The 23725-nt window shown below is 44.6% G+C and overlaps 1 protein-coding gene and 1 pseudogene across 1 annotated transcript in view; both read right to left on the reverse strand.

The window, feature by feature from the left end:
* Window positions 1–23725, reverse strand: part of LOC126474073 (proton-coupled amino acid transporter-like protein CG1139) — a 206044-nt gene that overhangs the window by 104067 nt on the left and 78252 nt on the right. The gene's annotated exons all lie outside the window — the stretch shown is intronic.
* On the reverse strand, window positions 9760–9877 carry LOC126475684 (5S ribosomal RNA; annotated as a pseudogene).

Genomic DNA, 23725 nt, shown 5'->3' on the forward strand with positions numbered 1-23725 from the left:
GCAGCTTATATATAGTGTGTCGCTCCAAGAGTCATCAAGCACCTTTTCTCTGGTGGTTAGGCAGATATTTGTAATTCCGCTTTTGCAATTTGTAGCTACACTATGTGATCAAAAGTATCCAGACACCTGGCTGAAAGTTCGTGGCGCCCTCCATCGATAATTCTGGAATTCAATATGGTGTTGGCCCACCCTTAGCCTTGATGACAGCTTCCATTCTCGCAGGCATACGTTCAGTCAGGTGCTGGAAGGTTTCTTGGGGAGTGGCAGCCTTTTCTTCACGGAGTGCTGCACTGAGGAGAGGTATCGATGTCGGTCGGTGAGCCCTGGCACGAAGTCGGCGTTCCAAAACATCCCAAAGGTGTTCCATAGGAGTCAGGTAAGGACTCTGCGCCGGTCAGTCCATGACAGGGATGCTATTGTCATGTAACCACTCCGCCACAGGCCGTGCATTATGAACAGGTGGTCGATCGCGTTAAAAGATGGAATCACCACACCCAAATTGCTCTTCAACAGTGGGGAGCAAAAACGTGCTTAAACCATCAATGTAGGCCTGTGCTGTGATAGTGCCACGCAGAACAACAAGGAGTGCAAGTCCCCTCCATGAAATACACGATCATATCATATCACCACCGCCTCCGAGTTGTACTGTTAGCACTAAACACGCTGGCAGAGGATGTTCCACGGGAATTCGCCATACCCACACCTTCCGATTGGATCGCCACATTGTGTACCGTGATTCGTTACTCCAAACAACGTGTTTCCACTGTTAAATCGTTACACCAAGCGAGGCGACGGTTGGCATTTACCGGAGTGATATGTGGCATATGAGCAGCCGCCCGACCATGAAATCCAAGTTTTCGCTCCTCCCGCCTAACTGTCATAGTACTTGCAGAGGACCCTGATGCAGTCTGGAATTCGTGTGTGATGGTCTGGATAGATATCTGCCTATTACACATTACGACCTTCTTCAACTGTCGGCTGTCTCTCTGAGTCAACAGACGAGGTCGGCCTGTACGCTTTCGTGCTGCACGTGTTCCTTCACGTTTCCACTTCACTATCATCTGACCACGTTCGAAGTCCGTGAGTTCCGCGGAGCTCCCCATTCAGCTCTCTCACGATGTCTAAAACTGCTCAGGTCGCTGATATGTAGTACCTGGCAGTAGGTGGTACCACAATGCACCTAATATGAAAAACGTATGTTTTCGGGGGTGTCCGGATACTTTTGATGACATAGTGTGTGTGCTACAGTACAAATGGTACCTTAGCTCATAAATTTTTATACGTTTTCTCATGTATATGCGGTTTTTTGTAAATGGTAGGCCAATTCATGAACATTTTATGCATGCAATTCTATTTGTGCTCTGACATCATCTGATTTATTTTCTATCTCCCATCTTGTTGCAGGTAGCGTAGTTTAGGAGTGCTGCTGCCACATTGGCGTCGATGCAGGAGAAAGCGCGGTGTGTTTTGTGGCTCCATGAAACACGGCCACCTGTTTACATTTCAGCGACAGTAACAAAGAATGGGATGAAAAGTGTAAGAAGCGGTACACCTGGAATGATGGACGACACAGTTGATACCGAGCGGACAGCATTCCAGAGCAGTCCGTGGAAACAGACGCGTTGTTTTTCCAGACAAGCAAGCTTGCCTCAGGGCACTGAGGTGCAGATTTTACACAAACGCCTGCATCTTCATACTTACGAAGTGCAACTCCTGTAAGCTTTGCAGCCACATGATACGCCCAGAAGTGCTGAGTTTGCTACGCACATGTGGGAACGAATCGATGGAGGCAATGACTCTCTTAATAAAATTTCTTTTTCTGATTAAGGGCTTTTTACACATGTGGGAAACTAAACAAGCATAATTTCTAGATCTTGTGCTCGGAGTATATACATATCGTGGTACAGAAGATAAAGGACAACCGAAAGTGAATGTGTGGTGCAATTTAATGTGCAATACAATTAACTGAACCGTTCCTTTTCTGTGAGCTTACGGGAACAGTATACTTAGACTTCACGTTGGACCTCAGTTACAAGAACTTGTGGGTATTGTTTCAACAAGATTGCGCCCCTCCACGCTGGGAGTTATTTGTTCGCCAGGTATCAGACGAAGCGTTTCCGGGCAGATGGACCAGTACAGACTGTCCAACATCATGGCCACCAAGTCCACCAGACATAACCACCCTTGACCTTTTTTGTGGGCTTAATATCTCCTGCACGTTCTGCGCGCAACAAACAGAGCGCGTGTCGAAATGTACGCACAAAAAACTTTCAGTTAAGCTACCATTTGCAACAAACTGCACAGCTGTATGTGGCATAGTTCCTAGAAATAAATTTTTGTACTCAGCGGAAGATTATATGCCCTGTTCACAATATTGACGTTCAACAATAATATGTATTTTACATTTTACTGGAAGCCAGTTTTTCAGTTTTCTACACTATCGTCAAATATGTCAGCCGTTGGCCTAAAAATCGGATGCTGGTTTATAACAAAATATTAAATAAATATTATTGTGGAACATCAGTACTCAATATTTCAGTTTGTAATATGTCTGTCTTCCTCCATAAACGTTACCAAGATAAACGCAAAATTTTCTATCATTAAAAAAAAGCGTAGCGCATTGAAGGGTGAATTCCTAGCTTGATTTTTTGTTTACTTATTTATTTATTTTTGAGGAGAGAATCAGAACTTCATGCTAACATGCTAACCCCTCGTTTTTGAGATTGTATTCCAAAGCAGCTGAACAGCAGTGATAGTGAAAGGAAGAAGAGCCATTCAGCAGGGTAACTTGAGGTGGGTGAACAGAGTCAATACTCATGTTTTCGTCGTAACAAGCCTGTAAAGTGTGGGAGCCCATGAGCTGGTTAGGCGATAGTATTTAAATCACGGTCATATTCCGCAATTTAGTATTACTCTGTCGGGACACTGACCCAGTGTCCGTGTTGATGTTTCGTCCAATCATCAGTGTGAAGTTCATGTCACTCTCAGACATCATTCTTGATGCAACAGTTTTTACAGACACCGAGGCAAATGGAGAGACATAGCGTTCAAATTCCAACTACTTTTATGATGTAGCTACAATGGTTGTTCTTATGAGACGTTTCACATCATATCTCTGAAACTTATGGGAGGGTTACGGCGGCCTTATTATCCCTTTCGTTGTAGGACAGAGTGCACAAGCTGGCCTCTCATCGAAACGGAAGACCAGCAGCCGAATTTCTCCGGAGAGAAGAGAGAGAGTAGCGTTCGCCGTTGCGTGACCTCCAGAATCGCCGGTAAGAACTGCCACCGAGTTCTGCCTCGGCGACTCCTTCTCGCGATGCTTCGGCGCTCTTTAGCTGCTAGCAGCAGAACAGTGGCGTGGATCATCCTTGTTGTGGTTACACGTTTCTTTTTTAAAAAAAATAAAAATGAGTCATGCCCTTGTCGATTAGTTTCCATTAGCTCTACTTGTGTCTAACGTAAGTAATCGTCCCTTTTTTGGCTCTGCCATTGGTTTTGCTTCTTCTACAGCAGTGTAGCCCATCAGTTAGTGTTGCCTGATTAGCTCTAAAGCGTTCGTGTGACTCTTTTGGACATTTCAAACGTCCATCTCTTTTCGGTGGACGCAACTGAAATTGCTCAGCACAGGAAAGGACACTGGATCCGGCAGGATGTCAAACACTAACCTAGACGCAGTAGGCGAAAGCACCAGGTCTTTTGCAGCAGTAGTGCACAGTAGGCCGCTGGAGGAACGAAGCGTTCGTAGCAATTGGACAACAGCGCAGGTCATTCCCGTTCTCAAGGAGGGTTGTCGAAAAGACGTACAAAATTATACGAGGCGTGTTTTTTAAGTAAGTACCGTTTTGAAATTAAAAAAAGACGTGCTAATATATCCCAATAATTTTATTTTTTATATGAAAGCCTCTACCTTAATCTACTTTTCTACATAATTTCCGTCAATATTGAGGCACTTGTCATAACGTTGTTCCAGTTTTGAATACTCTCCTCATAGAAGTCTGCCGCCTGACTTGTTAACCACTGCATCACCACTGTTTTGACAACACCGCCCAGGTGTTTCTTCAAGTGCAGGAACAGAAGGTAGTCACTGGGCGCAAGATCGGGGCTATACGGAGGATGATCTAGAGTTTCCCATCGAAAAGATGTGATGAGATCTTTGGTCTGATTCGCCACATGCGGACGGGCATTGTCTTGCAGCAAAACGATGTCCTTGCTCAACTTCCATGGACCGTTGCATTGATTCTGGTGTGACTTAGGCCACCCATGTTTCATCGCCGGTAACAATTTGGCTTAAGAAATCATCACCGTCGTTGTGGTACCGCTCCAGGAAAGTCAATGCACTGTCTAAACGTTTGGTTTTGTGCACATCCGTCAACATTTTCGGTACCCAACGTGCACACAACTTTCGGTGATTCAATTGCTCGCTCACAATGCCATACAAAACACTACGAAAAACATTAGGAAAGTCATACCGTAAGGAGGAAATTGTAAAGCGTCTGTTTTCTCTCACCTTATCGTCCACTTCCTGCACCAAACTTTCATTAACGACCGAAGGACGCCCACTCCGTTGTTCATCATGCACATTTGTGCGGCCATTTTTAAATGCTTTTACCCACTTTCTTACTATTCTATCACTCATCATGTTTTCTCCGTAAACTGCACAGATCTCACGATGAATATCGATCGCTTTTAGGCCTTTAGCACTAAGAAATCTTTTAACAGCCCGTACTTCATAGTCGGCGGGACTCACGATTATCGGAGGCACCTTATACACTCAGTACACAACGTAAACAAGGAAGAATCAGACTGTAATGGCGTCAGTGCGCAGATTAAGGAACAGGCTTTCATGTAAAAATAAAATTATTCAGATGTTTTAGCACGTTTTTCTTTAATTTCAAAACGGTACTTACTTAAAAAAACACGCCTCGTAGGTCTATATCTATGACGTCGGTCTGTTACAGAATTTTTGAACAAGTTTTATGCTGTCGTATTACGACAGTTCTGGAGACCAAAAATATCCTCTGTAGGAAGCAACATGCGTTCCGAAAAGCTACAATCGAGTGAAACCAGGTAACCATGTTCGCCCATCAGACCCCACCAGACCCAGAAAGGCGCAGATACCGCCGAACGGGTAGGTATCTCGTTTTTTGACTTCCGTAAGGCATTGGATACAATTCCGCTCTGCTGCGTAACGAACAAAGCACAAGCGCACGGGATATCAGACCAGCTTTGTCACTGGACTGAAGAGTTTCTAGGGAAGAGAACACGACATGTTATTCTCTTGAGACGTAAAACTAACTTCGAATGTACCCCAAGGGAGTGTTATAGGAGAAGTAGCAACCACAATATACACTCCTGGAAATGGAAAAAAGAACACATTGACACCGGTGTGTCAGACCCACCATACTTGCTCCGGACACTGCGAGAGGGCTGTACAAGCAATGATCACACGCACGGCACAGCGGACACACCAGGAACCGCGGTGTTGGCCGTCGAATGGCGCTAGCTGCGCAGCATTTGTGCACCGCCGCCGTCAGTGTCAGCCAGTTTGCCGTGGCATACGGAGCTCCATCGCAGTCTTTAACACTGGTAGCATGCCGCGACAGCGTGGACGTGAACCGTATGTGCAGTTGACGGACTTTGAGCGAGGGCGTATAGTGGGCATGCGGGAGGCCGGGTGGACGTACCGCCGAATTGCTCAACACGTGGGGCGTGAGGTCTCCACAGTACATCGATGTTGTCGCCAGTGGTCGGCGGAAGGTGCACGTGCCCGTCGACCTGGGACCGGACCGCAGCGACGCACGGATGCACGCCAAGACCGTAGGATCCTACGCAGTGCCGTAGGGGACCGCACCGCCACTTCGCAGCAAATTAGGGACACTGTTGCTCCTGGGGTATCGGCGAGGACCATTCGCAACCGTCTCCATGAAGCTGGGCTACGGTCCCGCACACCGTTAGGCCGTCTTCCGCTCACGCCCCAACATCGTGCAGCCCGCCTCCAGTGGTGTCGCGACAGGCGTGAATGGAGGGACGAATGGAGACGTGTCGTCTTCAGCGATGAGAGTCGCTTCTGCCTTGGTGCCAATGATGGTCGTATGCGTGTTTGGCGCCGTGCAGGTGAGCGCCACAATCAGGACTACATACGACCGAGGCACACAGGGCTAACACCCGGCATCATGGTGTGGGGAGCGATCTCCTACACTGGCCGTACACCACTGGTGATCGTCGAGGGGACACTGAATAGTGCACGGTACATCCAAACCGTCATCGAACCCATCGTTCTACCATTTCTAGACCGGCAAGGGAACTTGCTGTTCCAACAGGACAATGCACGTCCGCATGTATCCCGTGCCACCCAACGTGCTCTAGAAGGTGTAAGTCAACTACCCTGGCCAGCAAGATCTTCGGATCTGTCCCCCATTGAGCATGTTTGGGACTGGATGAAGCGTCGTCTCACGCGGTCTGCACGTCCAGCACGAACGCTGGTCCAACTGAGGCGCCAGGTGGAAATGGCATGGCAAGCCGTTCCACAGGACTACATCCAGCATCTCTACGATCGTCTCCATGGGAGAATAGCAGCCTGCATTGCTGCGAAAGGTGGATATACACTGTACTAGTGCCGACATTGTGCATACTCTGTTGCCTGTGTCTATGTGCCTGTGGTTCTGTCAGTGTGATCATGTGATGTATCTGACCCCAGGAATGTGTCAATAAAGTTTCCCCTTCCTGGGACAATGAATTCACGGTGTTCTTATTTCAATTTCCAGGAGTGTATTAAAAAACTATAAACCCGCCTCGATTGCGAAAAAAGCACGTAGTGTTAAGTGTTAACCCAGGTTTCGGCGTAGATAACTACACCTTCTTCAGAACAACAATAAAACCAACAAGTGCCTAAGAAGACCTTTTTCAATGATTAAAAGAACACCATAGCTATACATTTATAAACGAAAAAGAAAAGGAAAACACAAACAGTACACATGTACAAAGTCAAAACCACTACTTAACTTAATGGTGTACGCTCCACCTCACACCGACCTATGTTATGGCCATGACCCGCCATAAACTGTAGCTACAAACGGTCGCTCACTTACAAGCCTGACGCGCTATCTATGCACATGCGAAACACAAGGGAAGTTACTTGAATGCGCATGCGCATACGAATACGAGAAAGTTTATACATGGGTTGGGGCTAAATAGCCCATATGTTCCCAACCGTGGATCAACGTATATCAATAAATGAAATGAATAGAACAAGAGACGAGCTAAATAGGAGATGAAACCTTAAAATAACCGCACACGGTTGCTTATGCTAGTAAAGAAACTTATATATGAAGCTACCTATGACAACAGGAGGAACTATACCTAAAGCCACTAGTTGGCCTGGGGAGGGGGGGGGGGGGGTTCAGGGGATTCAGGGGACTCTTTCGCAATCGAGGCGGGTTTTTAGTTTTTTAATATATTAGCCAATAATCATTGGGGGAAGTGGCAACAAAACGACTATTCACGTTGGTGTGTAGAATATATGAGTCTGGCGACATACAATCTGACTTTCGGAAAGCATCATACACACAATTTCGCAGACGGCAAGAGCTGACAAGTGCGAGAATTATCGCACAATCAGCTTAACAGCTCATGCAACGAAGCTGCTTACAAGAATAGTATACAGAAGAATGGAAAAGAAAATTGAGAATGCACTAGGTGACGATCAGTTTCGCTTTAGGAAAAGTAAAGGGACGAGAGAGGCAATTCTGACATTACGGCTAATAATGGAAGCAAGGCTAAAGAAAAATCAAGACACTTTCATAGTATTTGTCGACCTGGAAAAAGCGTTCGACAATATAAAATGGTGCAAGCTGTTCGAGATTCTGAAAAAAGTAGGGGTAAGCTATAGGGAGAGACGGGTCATATACAATATGTACAACAACCAAGAGGGAATAATAAGAGTGGACGATCAAGAACGAAGTGCTCGTATTAAGAAGGGTGTAAGACAAGGCAGTAGCCTTTCGCCCCTACTCTTCAATCTGTACATCGAGGAAGCAATGATGGAAATAAAAGAAAGGCTCAGGAGTGGAACTAAAATACAAGGTGAAAGGATATCAATGATACGATTCGCTGATGACATTGCTATCTTGAGTGAAAGTGAAGAAGAATTAAATGATCTGCTGAACGGAATGAACAGTCTAATGAGTGCACAGTATGGTTTGAGAGTAAATCGGAGAAAGACGAAGGTAATGAGAAGTAGTAGAAATGAGAACAGGGAGAAACTTAACATCAGCATTGATGGTCACGAAGTCATTGAAGTTAAGGAATTCTGCTACCTAGGCAGTAAAATAACCAATGACGGACGGAGCAAGGAGGACATCAAAAGCAGACTCGCTATGGCAAAAAAGGCATTTCTGGCCAAGAGAAGTCTACTAATATCAAATACCGGCCTTAATTTGAGGAAAAAATTTCTGAGGATGTACGTCTGGAGTACAGCATTGTATGGTAGTGAAACATGGACTGTGGGAAAACCGGAACAGAAGAGAATCGAAGCATTTGAGATGTGCTGCTATAGACGAATGTTGAAAATTAGGTGGACTGATAAGGTAAAGAATGAGGAGGTTCTACGCAGAATCGGAGAGGAAAGGAATATGTGGAAAACACTGATATGGAGAAGGGACAGGATTATAGGACATCTGCTAAGACATGAGGGAATGACTTCCATGGTACTAGAGGGAGCTGTAGAGGGCAAAAACAGTAGAGGAAGACAGAGATTGGAATACTTCAAGCAAATAATTGAGGACGTAGGTTGCAAGTGCTACTCTGAGATGAAGAGGTTAGCACAGGAAAGGAATTCGTGGCGGGCCGCATCAAACCAGTCAGTAGACTGATGACCAAAAAAAAAAAAAAAAACAATAATTGCTGACGCGCTGCGATGTTGAAGGTTCTTAAACCACAATATAAATGAATGACATAGTGGATAGCGGCTGACGTTGCATGTGGCATTTCGTTGATGTTTCTGATGCATATAGAGAAGCCACAAGGCTAGAAAATTGTAGTGAAATGCAAGAAAACCTGCAGAGGGTCGATGCTTGGTGCACGTATTGACAATTGATCGATAACATTGGGAAACAACCTATTATTGTATGATCACACGATCCATCACAGGTAGGTGTGGTAGAGAAAATAGAGAACGTCCACAGAAGAGCAACATGTTTCGTTGCAGGTCTGTTTCGTAAGTTCGACAACGTCAGAAGCAACTCTGGTGGCAGACGCTGCAAGAGAGGCGGTGTGCACCGCGGTCCGGTTTACTGTCAGAATTCCGAGAGCTTACGTTCCTAGAAGAGTGAAAAATATATTGATTCATCTTACATAAGTCTCGCAAAAAGACTATGAATATAAAATTAGCTAGTTTCGAGCCCACACGCAAGCTTACCAACAATCGCCCTTCCTGCGAACCATTCGCGACTGGAAAAAGAAGACAGTGGTACACAAAGTACCCTCCACCACAAACTGCAGGGTGACTTGTGGAGGAGTGACGTAGATGTACTCGCAGCGGTGGAGAGAGCTGGTAACACACACCGTCTTCAGGCCACGAGTGGCCTACCGGGACCATCCGACCGCCGTGTCATCCTCAGTGGACGATACGGATAGGAGGGGCGTGGGGTCAGCACAGCGCTCTCCCGGTCGTTATGATGGTATTCTTGACCGAAGCCGCTACTATTCGGTCGAGTAGCTCCACAATTGGCATCGCGAGGCTGAGTGCACCCCGAAAAATGGCAACAGCGCATGGCGGTTCGGATGGTCACCCATCCAAGTGCCGACCACGCCTGACAGCGCTTAACTTCGGTGATCTCACGGGAACCGGTGTATCCACTGCGGCAAGGCCGTTGCCAGAGAGCTGGTAAAGAGGCAGTGAACGATAACGTGCCAAACAACAGTCATTCTACAGGTCAATTTTCTCGCTTTACTGTCGTGCCAGCACTGGAACCATCTTCGGCAGCGACCTTAACTTTCAACTTCCAACGTCATTGTCTCCGTAATTTCCAGGTGTTTAGTATTGGATGTTCTGAGTACTCCAAATATTTCAATTATTTTCTAACATATATAGTATTCATGTTGACCGTAATAGGGTGGACAGACATAGTAGATCATAACGCCCAGCGGAAGTGCACTTAATGACAGGTTTTCTGGTGTCATCTAGAATTAGCGTCATATGGTACAGCCATATAGTTGAATGTCTGAAACTCCGACCTCTGTAGCTGTGAAATCGATGCTTACGCCTGTACCTAGTAAGTGATAACGTGCAGAGAGTCCACTGGCCTATACGCCTTGAGTACTGACACGATAAACGGACTACAAGAGTCATTGCCCGTTTAAGCAAACTCTTCAATGCGTCTAGCACAGTGTTGGATATTCTGTGTTAGAAACGGGATCTGACTGGAAAAGGATAGAAGACATGCGTTTGACATCTCGTCGACGATGAGGTGGCCAGACACACGCCGTACGAGCGCAGATTGGCGAGGAATAGGGGAAGAAATTCATTGAGCGCCTTTCAACGAAATCATTTGCCTTCAACGATTTAGGAAAAGCCCGGAAAAACTGAATCTGGATCGCTAGACAGAGATTTGAATAACTGTCCAAGGAATTCATGCTACATTCGAATTTCATTTTTTTCGTGCTCAAGGAATAAACTAAACTCACTGTGCCTGGCAGTAGCATATACTTCACACCATGACCTTTCAGTACATCAATTGTTTCCGTTTCTACATGTTCCCAGTAAGTGGCAGCATCTGCTTAAAGAAACACGTTTATCGCACTGTCGCCATATCTTCGAGAAATAAAGATAATTGGTAAATGTTTTTGGTAATTTTGGGCTAGAATGTGTTTATAAAATGCTGTAATATGCTAATATACTCTACGCTATTGAATAACTCAGTGCTTTTTTCATCACAGCAATAAAGCGATAATTTTTTTTCGATGTAGCACTGGAACTATCTTCGGCAGCGACCTTAACTTTCAACTTCCAACGGCATTGTCTCCGTAATTTCCAGGTGTTTAGTATTGGATGTTCTGAGTACTCCAAATATTTCAATTATTTTCTAACATATACACTCCTGGAAATGGAAAAAAGAACACATTGACACCGGTGTGTCAGACCCACCATACTTGCTCCGGACACTGCGAGAGGGCTGTACAAGCAATGATCACACGCACGGCACAGCGGACACACCAGGAACCGCGGTGTTGGCCGTCGAATGGCGCTAGCTGCGCAGCATTTGTGCACCGCCGCCGTCAGTGTCAGCCAGTTTGCCGTGGCATACGGAGCTCCATCGCAGTCTTTAACACTGGTAGCATGCCGCGACAGCGTGGACGTGAACCGTATGTGCAGTTGACGGACTTTGAGCGAGGGCGTATAGTGGGCATGCGGGAGGCCGGGTGGACGTACCGCCGAATTGCTCAACACGTGGGGCGTGAGGTCTCCACAGTACATCGATGTTGTCGCCAGTGGTCGGCGGAAGGTGCACGTGCCGTCGACCTGGGACCGGACCGCAGCGACGCACGGATGCACGCCAAGACCGTAGGATCCTACGCAGTGCCGTAGGGGACCGCACCGCCACTTTCCAGCAAATTAGGGACACTGTTGCTCCTGGGGTATCGGCGAGGACCATTCGCAACCGTCTCCATGAAGCTGGGCTACGGTCCCGCACACCGTTAGGCAGTCTTCCGCTCACGCCCCAACATCGTGCAGCCCGCCTCCAGTGGTGTCGCGACAGGCGTGAATGGAGGGACGAATGGAGACGTGTCGTCTTCAGCGATGAGAGTCGCTTCTGCCTTGGTGCCAATAATGGTCGTATGCGTGTTTGGCGCTGTGCAGGTGAGCGCCACAATCAGGACTGCATACGACCGAGGCACACAGGGCCAACACCCGGCATCATAGTGTGGGGAGCGATCTCCTACACTGGCCGTACACCACTGGTGATCGTCGAGGGGACACTGAATAGTGCACGGTACATCCAAACCGTCATCGAACCCATCGTTCTACCATTCCTAGACCGGCAAGGGAACTTGCTGTTCCAACAGGACAATGCACGTCCGCATGTATCCCGTGCCACCCAACGTGCTCTAGAAGGTGTAAGTCAACTACCCTGGCCAGCAAGATCTCCGGATCTGTCCCCCATTGAGCATGTTTGGGACTGGATGAAGCGTCGTCTCACGCGGTCTGCACGTCCAGCACGAACGCTGGTCCAACTGAGGCGCCAGGTGGAAATGGCATGGCAAGCCGTTCCACAGGACTACATCCAGCATCTCTACGATCGTCTCCATGGGAGAATAGCAGCCTGCATTGCTGCGAAAGGTGGATATACACTGTACTAGTGCCGACATTGTGCATGCTCTGTTGCCTGTGTCTATGTGCCTGTGGTTCTGTCAGTGTGATCATGTGATGTATCTGACCCCAGGAATGTGTCAATAAAGTTTCCCCTTCCTGGGACAATGAATTCACGGTGTTCTTATTTCAATTTCCAGGAGTGTATATTATTCATGTTGACCACTTTCTAAAATTTTGGAGAGTGACACCAGTTTTTTTTTTTTATTTTTACTACTTTGATCTTAGTTTGTTCCAGAGAAATGTATTGACCACCAATATAAATTTTCGTTGAGAAAATCTGAGCTCAGGACTGATTCATCAGAGTCGAAGGACATGAAAGGGAGACATCAATTTGGAAGGTAGTGAATCACGGTTGTAGGCTATGCCTCAGATTGTACCAAAGGCTTTGTTACATAACAGCAAAAACTGCTACTGAATGAAACTTTAGTCTGTCCCAGACTCTGTCGAAACCAGTCACTGAATAATAAAGTTTTATTTAATAGCAGCGTTTGATAGTAGACATAGAAATATTTAATGCACTCTGTCGAGGCTCTGGAGCTCAATTTAAGGAAGATTTTATTTGCCCCATATTATTCAGTTTGTTCGCAGTGCAAGCAGTGAGGGAAACAAATCAGGTAGTTGGGAAAGGAATTAATGTTCAGCGAAAAGAAATAGTTGTGTCAGAAATGTAACAGGATAGGAATGATTAGTTAAATGGAATACATACTGTCTTGAAAAGAGAGTACATCAACAATCTCCCGGATGCGAGTCCCGTGTCTGTAACTGTGCCATGTCGCTCTATTTCCTGACTGGATGGAGCTACGGTAGTTACAACAGATACAACAACAGAGAGAGAAACACCTCTAAACAGTACAATAAGCTATAATTTAACAGTCTCAGAACTTATTAATCCAAATATGCCTTCAAATGTTTGACTGCTGACAAAACATAACGATAAAATTAAATTTGTATTGTAGCAGTACGTTCAGTGAATGGAAGCGTAAATGCTGTTGATCAGTCTGTGTTGCGTCACGTTACCGTACATTGTTTCCCACATACAGTGTAACGCAACGTCTGGGCATTACACAACCTTTCTTTTGTGCTGGTGTACACATACAGCCACGTGTATCGTTTGTAAGATCAGGATATTTGCGTAGCCTTGCAGTTGTGGGGAAGAGTACTACGAAGAATGACGCAGCCGTATGCCGCACACAAAGAAGGCGTTTTCTTTGTCAGCGACGTCTCTGGTTATATCACATATTGCTGTTCTGACTGTGAATATCGAACACCTAGCAGCAAGAATAGAATTTCTGGTCAGATGAGTACTGGACTATCGGTACAGTATCAAATATCGGTGATGCGAGACTAGGTTTAATAATGAATAAGAAAACAGGAATGCGGGTAAACTGCTTTGAACGGCATAGTGAACATTTTACCGTAGCCAAAATGGACACAAAGCAGGCATCCGCCACCGTAGCATACCTCCTAACTATCCCGATGATGAAGAGATTATAAGACTGTATGCTGAGATAAAAGTAGTAGGAACAGGACGATAAGGAATAATTGTATGATAACACGGATTAGAGGGAAAGAAATGAAAGGAGAAACCGTCCTATACAATTTCGCACACAGTGTAATTAATTACTGCTAATACATGATTCAAAAATCATGAAAGAAACTTTGATACATAGAAGCGACACTGAAAAACCGTGAAGTTTCAAATAGATTACATATTTAAAAACCTTTAGAGGAGCTGATATGGGCTATAATTCATTGGCTATGAACTGAATAACTAAGCATTAAATCTGAAGATTTTCCAGAGAGGTATGAAATAAGGAGACGGGACCTCAGCAGATTGAAAGAGCCTGATGTTGTTGACGGGGTCAAAGGGAGTTGTCTAAAACAAGGGAAAGAATACAGTAGAAGACGAATAGATAATTTTGAGAGATGAAACAGTGAAGGCAGCAGAGGAACCATTGGGCAAAAAGACACAGCCAAGAAGAAATCCTCAAATAACACTCGAGGTATTGAATTTAACAGACGAAAGCTAAATATACAAAAAAGTAGCAATTGAAGCAAGCAAAAGGGAATGTAGACTACTAAAAAATGAGGTTAAGAAGAAAGATAGAGGGAGTTAATAGAGAAATCAAAGAAACATTTGAATAACAAGAGTTTCGTGAGGTTAGATAGAAAGTCGATAGTAATCAAAGAAACGGAAGCCAATGTGGAAGGCACATATAAAAAGACTACATTAAGGAAAGAAACTTGATCGCAATGCTATGGAAAGAGAAGTGGAAGTAATGATGTTTAGATGGAAAATGTGATCCTTTGCCACTGCGCCCAATCCGGTGATGCGTTAACTTCGTCGTTTATGTAGCGACGAACATCGATGCTACAATGATGCGGTGCCTTGTCGTGTTGGAAGATGAAATTCTCTGAATCAGCAGTCAGTCGTGGAAATAACCACAACTCCGACATATCAAGGTAAGAGGTAACCATCACAGTCTTCTTACAGGAAAAAAAGCGGCTCACACAGATTCGTCTGTTACACTGCAGACAGAACATTAACCTTCGACGAATCTCGCTCATGCGCCACAATGTCATAAGGATTTTCGGTGCCCCATTCTCTCATAATGTGGCGATTAAATCTTCCCAGATAAATGGAATGTTACTCCGTCACTGAATATGAGCTTGGAGGCCGAATGTTCACCCTCAAGTTGTTTCTCCATTGTGATGCAAAATTGAAGGCGCTGGCCATAATTTTCCAGTTTTAATTGTTGCACGAACTGCGCTCGGTGCGGTCTGGAATGTAACCGCCGTCGTAAAATTTTCCACACAGTTTGTTGCGGTATTCCAAGTTCGTGGCCTGCGCGAACTGTTGATTTCTTTGGTATTACGTCCGACATTTTCTTGGGGATGAAAAGAAGGGAACTAGCTTTCAGACTTATGTGGTGGCTTCAAAGACATTTAAATCAAAACATCTTGACATATTCGCGCTTTTTTACTTTTAGTATTAGAAACCACACGTCGTATCAAGTAAAGTAAAAAGGTAAGTGATTCATGTCATGTAACATGACACATACCATTATGTCATACAACATGACATTTGTCATGCAATATGGCACAACGTGTCATTAGAGTTTAGGATCCTTTCATCATATCTCTGGGGTACTTCCTATTATAGACGCACCTCATCTCTCGGATACTTCCTATTGTAGACGCATCCCACTCCCTAGAAGCACATAAATTTTTGTCTATTTGTTCTTACTACCTTAACATGTAACAGAAGGTGGATTTGGGGGAGAACTGGTCCTCTCGGGGGAAAAGGCAAGCCCCCCCTCCCCCAATCGCTCATAAATCAAAAAATGGTGTTAGCGTCCCGACAAGAACAAATCCACCCCGGGAAATGTCATCCCCACAGAAATTTGTTTTGGCTGTTACCTGTACGCTCCTCTGCCATATGACAGATATTGTTTACTATGGCTGCTGATTCTTTAGGGGACACGACCAGGGACTTTAGTCTATAAATTATATGATGCAGGTGTGCCAACACCTTACAGTTAACGGAAGGTTACTGCGCAGGGGAAGTAGGGCCAACTCGTAAAAATGCGCGAATATGTCAAGATGTTTCGATTTAAATGTCATTGAAGTTTCCAGATAAGACGAAATGTTAGTTCCCTTCTTTTACATCCCTAACTCTGCCCAAGACGTATTAACCTTTTTTGTGGTGTGATAGGAGCACTTTCATTCTGGTTTGCTACTTTTACTCTACCATAATTTTGAGATTATATCGCCCTAGCTCGGCAGCCGATGTAGATTTTCGTTGACTCGGGCGACGACTGAACCGGGGTACGTTTTCTTAATGTCTTTCAAACCACGTTGCTTGTGTCGTGGTAACGGATAAAGCTTTCATTAATTAAATATATTTGTATATGTTCTTACAAAATTTGAACCGATTCGCACAAGTTCGAAACACAGAAATGACGCACGTAAAAAACTCACACAAACGTGTTTTCTTACATTTTTATGCTCGTAAAATCCGAATGGTGCACATACAAATGGTGCCATTAGCTGAACATTAAATTCAACCCAATCAAAACCATTTGCAAAAGGAATCAATGTATTCCCACAATTTGCCTGGGCGGCAGCTCCGGTTCGTCGTTCAAATCTTGCTTGCCTTACGGTAACATAGCTACAGTCAGACGGGTGTTCGAACGGCTATACGAATGGCCACTGATTCGGGTTAAACCAAACATTTTTCATCCCATATTCCTAGCAATAATAGTAAATGAACACCAGAACGCCAAGACACCCCCCCCCCCCCCCAAAAAAAAAACACGACTTGCGCGCTGCCTTTTCAGATATGTTTGTCACATCGTTTCCGCGTTGTAACGATAGAGGATTTTTTCTTGAATTTAGTATTGTTATTCTCTCGCAAAAATTGGAGAAATACAAGTGGTTTTTGTTGTCTATAGTTCCCACCAGTTGAAATTTTACCACTATATTTCTGCACTGATCACAAACAAAACGTAGCGTCAGAGTATTAAAGTCGCTTGAAAAATTCCTTATTGGAACTTAGAAACAATCGTTTCCCTTGTACGGCACCTAGTACGTTCTTAATAAATTGTTTATTATCTAAGTTGCCTCATTATATTTTGCAGTGATGAGACGAGTAGCATAATTCTGTGGTATGAGAAGCTTCTCAATTTTTTAATACAAATAAGTTACGTACATAGTCATACATTGTATTTTGATAATATTGACAACTGTGAGATCTAGGACTTAGAACATTTACGCTCTTCAGTTGTAATACAGACTCATTCACTCGTTTTCGTATGCGAATAAATGGATATGACTAGGCTAATATTGTGTTTGCCAGTCAAATAGACACCTTTAGCAATCATCATCCAGATCATCAAACTTGTCAGAGGCTTTAGCCGCGCAGCGTGTTGTCATGGTCCGTGCGGCTCCCTCCACCCCCCACCCCCCACCCCCCTCCCGTCGGAGGTTCGAGTCCTCCCTCGGGCATGGGTGTGTCCATAGCGTAAGTTAGTTAGTTAGTTTAAGTTAGGTTAAGTAGTGTGTAGGCTTAGGGACCGATGACCTCAGCAGTTTGGTCCCATAAGACCTTACCACAAATTTCCAGAGGCTTCACAGAACCACTTTCAAACTACTTCTCGACGGTTCGACTCTCGAATACAAAGGCACAGTATTATCGCATATCGAGGAGAACATTGGCGATTGAAATTTCGTTAAATGTTCACACCGCAACGAAAAACACCTTTGCTTTTATTGAATGCCACACCAGCTCGCGTAGCATCTCCATGACCCTGTCTCCTCTGTTTCGTGATAATACGAAACGAGCTGCCCTTCTTTGAACTTCTTCGATATCCTCCCTCAACCCTTTCCGGTAAGGATCCAATAACGCACAACAGTACTCTACGAGAGGACGGACGAGCGTAGTACAGGCAGTTTCTTCAGCAGATTTGTTGCATCTTCTCAGTTTCTGACAAAAAACGCCGTCTTTGGTTCGCTATCCCCACAACGTTCTGTATGTGGTGGTTCCGATATAAGTTGTTCACAAAGTGTAATCGCTGGGTATTTAGTTAAACTGACAGCCTTTTTATTTGTTTGATTTACTGTGTAACAGAAATTTAATGGATTCTTTTTTGGATCTATGTGGAGGACCTCACACTTCTTATTATTCAGGGTCGATTGTCACTTTTCGCACGATACGTATATCTCGTCTAAGTCATTATCCAACTTGTACTTATTTTCTGATGACTTTACTAGACGATAAACGACGACATCAGCTGCAAACAATCTAAGAGGGCTGTTGACATTGTCGCCGAAATTATTTATACGGATTAGAAGTAGCGAAGGGCCTGTAACAGTTTCTTGGGTAAGATCAGGAATGTTTCACTCGGTGACTTCCCGTTATTACGAACTATTTCCATTCTGGCAGGAAACCACGAATCCATCTACACAACTGACACGATATTCCATAGGCAAGCAATTCGATTAAAGGCCGTTTGTGAGGACGGTGAAAAGCCTTTTGTAAATCTAGAAATATGGAATCAACTTGAGATGCCATGTCAGAAGCACTGATTACGTCGTGTGAATAAGAGATCGGTTCTGTCTCACAAGATTGATATTTCTGCAATAACAGTGACGCTCGCAGCTGTTATTAAGACAACAAAAGATAGTGGAGAGACAGCCATTCAGAAACTGACGACTTCTCACATAACGATGGATAGATGCATGCTGGGAATTAGTAGGGGAGACGAGAAAGGAAAGAAATGATCCAGGGAATAGACTGGGCTCGAGCACGTGATTATGGATGTGACTGAAACATATTGAGGCGGGTGGGAGGCGTATCAAGATGGAGGAAGGAAGTTCTTTGGTAGATCCCAAGCGATAAGGAAAGGGTGGTGGACCTAATGGATGTAGGATTTCGTCAAGCAGTCCACATCGAATAGCAGGAGGCAGGTGATACTGGTAACTTTCACGGATTTACTGCATTTCATAAACAACAGCTTCCTCCGTCTCTTCCAGGAAATAGTCATACTAATACGGCTTCACAGACAGTTAATGTGCTCTACGATAGTGTGGAGGCTGGTAGCGTCAAAGGCTTGAAAAGATCCCTCCTATTTTCGGGCTGTCCACTTTATTTGGGCCATGCATGCGCCCACTCGAATTCTCCCCCACTCCTTCTCTCGGGCAGTGATACACCAGCAGGTGCCGTTATCTCGAGTGCGATTATAGCGCCGTAGTTTCGCAGCGAATAGCGGCAATAGACGGTAAATGCTGTTATCTGCGGCCGGACGCGTCCACTTGAAGATGCAATTCACGCGTCGGCATCCTGCTGGCACGTGATGTCTGGTCGAAATTGTAAGCTATCGAGAGGAAGCACACGTCTTGACATTTATACGTCCTCCGTATGTCAGCAGTGGCCTTGACGAAACGATAACAAACCAGATGTTATAGTTAGTCGTTAGGTGAAAATAGGACATGCGAACTTTATAGCTATTCGATAAGCACGATTAACTTTCACCGCTACAGTTGTAAAATATTTTATTTGCTAAAAGGGATACACAACACGGCCTCGGGTCTTGTGTCTCATCTCCAGATCCATATAAAAATTAGTCCATAAAAGTCAAATAACAGAGGTTAAATTAGGTCTCCTGTTTTATGCCGGGGTGCACTGTTTTGACAAATTTAAGTTCTGTTATTCGACTTTTAAGGATTCAAATTTTATGTGCACTTGAAGATGGGACACAGGTCCCGAAACCTGGTTATTCTTTCCCTTTAGGAAGTAAAAATTTTATAGTTGCAGCAGATCTTATCATTGATGATGATTAATAAGTTCACAGGAAATATATTTTTTTCATATATTATTCGTAATTCACACAATTTTCACTTGCTTATAAGTACGAGGGGGTTACCATCAACTTCTAATGAATAATAAACTTTCATAATGGATAGACTTCGATTTTGATCGGCGTTGAATATGTTGTGTAGAGCAAAATAAGAGAGACATATTTTTTATACGTGCCCACACGGCCGTTAAGGGGATGAAACACCCCACTGAAAAAAAGTGCAATATGTCTGAGTGAATAGCGTTGATACAGTAACAGATATAAAAAAAATTCAAACAAAACTTCTAATCCTTTCAAGGTACACTACAACGGCGCACCCAGATGTGTCAAAAAAGTCATTTTTTCGAAATCCCCTCCTCCCCTCCGATATTTAGTTTTCATTTCGAAATTTGATTAATAGCGCAATGAAGCATCATTAACACGAAATAGTCATATAAGATGAAATGGTAGTCCAAAGACGTACGTATTTGTCATAAATAAGCTAGAAATATTTCTATATTGCTATATGCGCGCTCGATATGTGTCCGCTTCAATGCCAGTAGTCATGATTGCTTGCTTCTTAAGTCTTCCCCCGATAAATACACTGAAGCGCCAAAGAAACTGGTATTGGCATGCGTATTTAAATGCAGAGATATGTAAACAGGCACAATACAGCCCTGCGGTCGGCCACGCCTATATAAGACGACAAGTGTCTGGCGCAATTTTTAGCTCGGTTACTGCTGCCACAATGACACGTTATCAGGATTTAAGTGAGTTTTGAACGTGGTGTTAATAGTCGGCGCACGAGGGATCGGACACAGCATCTCCGAGGTAACGATGAAGTGGGGATTTTTCCGCACGACAATTTCACGAGTATACCGTGAATATCAGGAATCCGGTAAAATATCAAAGGTCCTGCAAGAACTGGACCAACGACGACTGAAGAGAATCTTTCAGCGTGACAGAAGTGTAACCGTTCCGCAAACTGGTGCAGATTTCAATGCCGGGCCATCAGCAGGTGTCAGCGTGTGAACCATTCAACGAAACATCATCGATATGGGCTTTCGGAGCCGAAGGCCCACTCATGTATCCTTGATGACTGCACGACACAAAGCTTTACGCCTCGCCCGGGGCCGTCAACACAGACATTGGTCTGTTGATGACTGGAAACATGTTGCCTGGTCCGATGAGTCTGGTCTCACATTGCAACGGGTGGAGGACGTGTACGGGTATGGAGATAACCTCATGAATCCATGGACCCTACATGTCCGCAGGGCACTGATCAGAGGCTCTGTAATGAGGCGAGGCGTGTGCAGTTGGATTGATATGGGACCACTGATACGTCTAGATACGGCTCTGACAGGTGACATCGGCATCCATTCATGCCCATTCCGACGGACTTGGTCAATTCCAGCAGGGCAATGCGAGACGCCACACGTCCATAAGTGCTACGAAGTGGTTCCAGGAACGCTCTTCTGAGTTTAAACACTTCCGTTGGCCACCTAACTCCACAGACACGAACGTTACTGAGCTTATCTAGGATGCCTTGCAACGTGGGGTTCAGAAAAGATCTCCACCCCCGTTTTGCTCTTACGGATTTATGGGCAGCCCTGCTGGATTCATGGTGTCACTTTCCTCCAGCACTACTTCAGACATTAGTCGAGTCCACGCAACGTCGTGTTGCGGCACTTCTGCGTGTTCGCGGTGGCCCTACACGATATTAGGCATGTGTACAAGTTTCTTTGGCTCTTCGGCGTATATTCGAAATGTATATTCTACAGATATTGCTCTATATATTTTTTCTTTCAATTTTATGAAATATAAAATATCTTCTGTTTGGTTTGTGTTTTCCTTTTATATTTAGCGGTACTTTTTCCAATTTATGACCTTTTCAGAGTTAATCATGCTATATGTGAAATTGTTTGTACATTATTATTGTAACACTTTTGTAACTCTGAACAATAATGAACAAGTGAAGAATTGTTAGTGTCAAAAAATTCTGAAGGAACAAGACATTAATGATGCCAAACATGTTGCTAATAGTCAAAGGTCGACATGAAAAACGGATTAGTGGGGAAGGAGATTTCGATAAAAATGAATTCTTCGACAGATTTGGGTGCAGCGTTCTAAAGTACTTTAAAAGTCATAGATTTTATTTCAAGCTTTTTTTGTGTATCTGTTAGCGTTTCAATGTTATTCCTTCAGAAATATTAAAGTCAGTTTTCTTCAGTGTTGTGTTTCATCTCCTTGACGGCCATATGGGCACGTATAAAAAATAAGTGTCTCTTATTTTGGTCTACACCACAACAGGTCCAAAAACGATCATAATCGGAATGTATACCTTAGTTGCGGGAACGCTTCCAGTTTCGTTAAACAAGCCTGAATGGCGAAGAGCGAAGTGGGAGACCATCTCTTTGCACAAAGCCAAAATCTGCAAAAGAATTTATGGTCCTTGTACTTGAAGACCGACATTTCCACAGTCGAGGTGATTGTGCAAAACGATAACATCAGTCATGGATCAAGTTTCAAAGTCTTCCTCGACATTTTGAACATATCAGAGGACGGCGCCTGCTAGGTTCCGGGCCTGCTCACACACACATTCGAAAAGCGCTTCTGACAGGAACAGCAGCGGAAAATGTGGCAACTGTATCAGCACAATCCAGACGACATCTGTAGCTGCCTAATCAGCTAATTGTTGGGTGTATCAGTGTAAAAAAAGGGGACAACAAACGGTGGACAAAATAGACTTCTCACCGCCGAAAATGGGGAAGACATAACCATCAATAACCATCATCATACAAAGTGATGCTGCATGTTTTATGGGACTGCCGTGGTGAGGTGCTAACAGTTTATACTCGTAAGGGACGAACCGTCCCAGAAGAGTATCACCGAAGTCACTTGACGAGTTATGGATAGATGTCAAGGCGGTGCGGCGCAGGAAGCTGTCCCTGGAGGTACAGTATTTCTGCTCCACGACAGTGCCGTAGCACCTTCTGAACAGTATGCAGTCACCCCTTCTTTGGGCTGTCATGTTTCACCTCACCACCTAATCTCCTGACATGACACTCTGTGACTTCTTCCTCTGCCCTCGGGTGAAGAAACCATTGCGTGGCAGCCATTTCCAGAACGTCTGATGATTTTTGAAGCGGAATGCTTCCTAAACAGCCGGAATGCAAACAAGCATCACAAAGTTTATGGTCGCTGCCTGAGTGTTTTCGAGGTGATGAGTAAAACTTAATGACTACACATCGCTTGTCAGAGTGTCTAGTTTTGAGGTTGTATGCTGCTCATTCCCGCTCCAGAGTCACTACTCACAGACTTCGCATCGTTTCTGCGCCACCAATTAGCCATTTTCCCCTATAAAATTCCATCTAATGCATTTAAAATGCTAACATTTTAGGTTCGGCTTTACCGTGACTGTTACTGACATCAAACAAGTTTACTGTTATTAGTCACTGTTTATCTCCACGACGCGTTTCAAAAGCTTAAACCTCCATCATCAGGTGGATTTGCATTTGTTAGTATGACGTGTGTGAGTGATTTGTTACGAATTTTTTTTCTGAGGTTCAAAAAATGGTTCAAATGGCTCTGAGCACTATGGGACTTAACAGCTGTGGTCATCAGTCCCCTAGAACTTAGAACTACTTAAACCTAACTAACCTAAGGACATCACACACATCCATGCCCGAGGCAGGATTCGAACCTGCGACCGCAGCAGTCACACGGTTCCGGACTGCGCGCCTAGAACCGCGAGACCACCGCGGCCGGTTTTTTCTGAAGAACTTACGGCTTTGTCTCCAGTGGTCACACATCCCATATACTCATAGTTTGTGGCCACATTTGTTTACAAAATATGATAGTATACATGGTATGTGCTACGACAGTGAAAGGATCCTATGACCATTAGAGACAGTGCCATAAGTTCCTCCAAAACATCGTAACAAAGCCGCGCGGGGTAGCCGCGCGGTCGTGGGCGTCTTGCCACGGTCCGCGCAGCTCCCCCTGACGGAGGTTC

Source organism: Schistocerca serialis, chromosome 4 (assembly GCF_023864345.2).
Source record: "Schistocerca serialis cubense isolate TAMUIC-IGC-003099 chromosome 4, iqSchSeri2.2, whole genome shotgun sequence".
In the NCBI taxonomy this organism is placed as follows: Eukaryota; Metazoa; Arthropoda; class Insecta; order Orthoptera; family Acrididae; genus Schistocerca; species Schistocerca serialis.